We start from the raw sequence: 2,374 nt of genomic DNA, 5'->3' as shown, positions 1-2,374 counted from the left end.
AGGAGGGAATAGTTTATACTCGTATACCTTATTGGAGTAATTCTTTAGGTTCGAATAATCTGAACCGGCCCAAAAAAAGTGCCAAAAAGGCAGTATTTGGGTTCAAAAATCTCTCCGACCCTTCCAAATATATGGTAGAGGGATTAAACAGGTGAAGGACTGAACCGTAGGTTGATCAAAAGTCGTTTCAATGCTTAATTCAGCTTCAATTTGAATTCTGGTTCAAATTTGGTTCAAACTGGTTCAATTTGGCTCAGACTGGCTCATTCTGGCTCATTCTGGTCCATTCTGGTCCATTCTGGTCTGGTCTGGTCCAGCCAGGCTCAATCTGGTTCAATTTGGGCTCATTCTGGCTCATTCTGGTCCATTCTGGTCCAATCTGGCTTGGTCTGGTTTAGCCCGGTCTGGTCTGGTTCAGCCAGATCTGGTTCAAGGCTATAAAAGGGGTTTTTTTTATTCTTTTTCTTTTTTCTTCCTTTCTTTTTCTTTTTTTCTTCCTCTCTTTCTAGGGCCGGCCACCCCCTCCCTCTAATTTTTGATTTTCTTTTCTCACAAGCCTCTTTTCTCCCTCCAAACTTCAGATCTGTATTAGATCTAGCTTTCCTTTGGATCTTGGACTGAGAAATCCCCCAAAAACTCCAAAAAAGTTTCTCTCAGGCCCCTCGAGCGCGTGGTCCAAGTTTCCTTAAAGGTCTCGCCTTTATTGGATTTTGGGCTTTTCTTCAGGTAAATCCTCCGCAATCTTGATCTATTTCATGTTTGATCTAGTGTATGGAGTCGCGGGATCGCATATAAGGGTTGAGGGTGTGATTTGATGCCTCAGCTCGCCTTTTTAGGGGTGGAATTGCGATAAAAAATGGGATTTTTCCTTTTCTAGATCTGATCCCTCAATTTACCTTGCAGGTTTCTATGTCCCGTATGGCGAGGGGTCAATCCTCTTCCGTGCCGACTGATGGCGCGCCTCCCTCTTATGCTGGTGAGCCACTTTTTTCTGGAAATTTACAAATTAGTCCATTTTTTCTTGGAAATTTGCAAATTGGTCCTATCCTTTTTACTCCCCGTTGTTCTCTTGCGTGCAGGCAACGGGAAAAGCCTTGATTCTCCTGGTACGAGGATCCGACGCTTCCAAAGATATGTTTTTTGCTTGTGTCAAAACACTATTCATAAAATTAAATAAAGGGGGGCGTTTTTCGTCGCCTGCGTTGTTGCCTTATAAGCATGGATATATTATGATATACCCTATCTTAATGAAGTGCGCAACGTGGCCAAACGCTAAACACCTTTTAAGGCAATGACTGCTATCTTACCCCTTCGTAGATGAGTTCAATTTTCCTTTTATTAGATGAATTAACAAACGTTTAATTGCTTGTTCTCAGTTGAATACCCTTCTGGAGCGTTCTCATCTCCGAATATATGGAGTGTTGGCGAGTATTATTCGACTCCGGACGAGTTTTCCCCTTCCAGTCACTCCTCAGTTCGTTTTCGGACACATCGATGGGATTGTACAGGCGGTGAAGGAAGGTGGGCACGAGCCTCGTTCGACAGTTGAAATTACTGCGGTGCACCACTTATGAAGGAGCCAGTTCCGTTCAGTCTCTCAGGCAGACTGATTTTTTGTTTGGCTGATTTCTGTCAGAGATCCGATGCACAGATTTATTGAGCTGAGCAGATGGCTTCTAAGGCTGCAGATAGGTTTTCCTGTATTTGCCGAAGATTCCTCGACATCGTTCTTTGACTGATTTATGGCTCAGGCTGTGAACAGGAGATGTCGTGCGCGTTTGAACAGAGGAGCATGAGAGGTTGACTGTGGCCTACATTACTCATCACGGCGTCTGGTTCGAGAGGAGATTCAGGTTGTTGGACTGCGTCCTGGAGTACTGGGCTAGATGCACCGCCTCGTAAACGAAGGTTCCTTGCCTATGCTTCCACGTTGAGGAATCGCCCTCGCTAATCTAAGGACGGGAGTGCCAGCGACGCGCCATAGTTCTATGGTTTGGGTCCATTCTTTGGCAAGTTCTTGGTGGGCTGTATGACAAAGTACGTTGAGCCGATGGAGCGAGGAGTTTGCATGCTGCGCGTCTTTATGCCAGCCGATATCGTGCCACCATGATGGTTTACCCGTTAGTGCGAAGCATATTCTTTTGCCCTTATGCGAGATCTATATCCGGATTCGATACCCTTTCTGACTATCGCACGGAGAGTTGGCTTTGGCCTCATTTGAGATGCCATAAGATTTCTGGTTTGCCATGGGCTCAGATGTCTATACCAGGAGTATTTCTTCCAACATGAACTGAGTAAGCTGTTAAGGATCGCATGCCCGTTACGCTACGAGACCTTATGCGGCCTCAACTTGTCATATCACATTGCTTGGGCG

Source organism: Asparagus officinalis, chromosome 5 (assembly GCF_001876935.1).
Source record: "Asparagus officinalis chromosome 5, Aspof.V1, whole genome shotgun sequence".
Taxonomy (NCBI): Eukaryota; Viridiplantae; Streptophyta; class Magnoliopsida; order Asparagales; family Asparagaceae; genus Asparagus; species Asparagus officinalis.
This window is presented reverse-complemented; position numbering follows the sequence as displayed.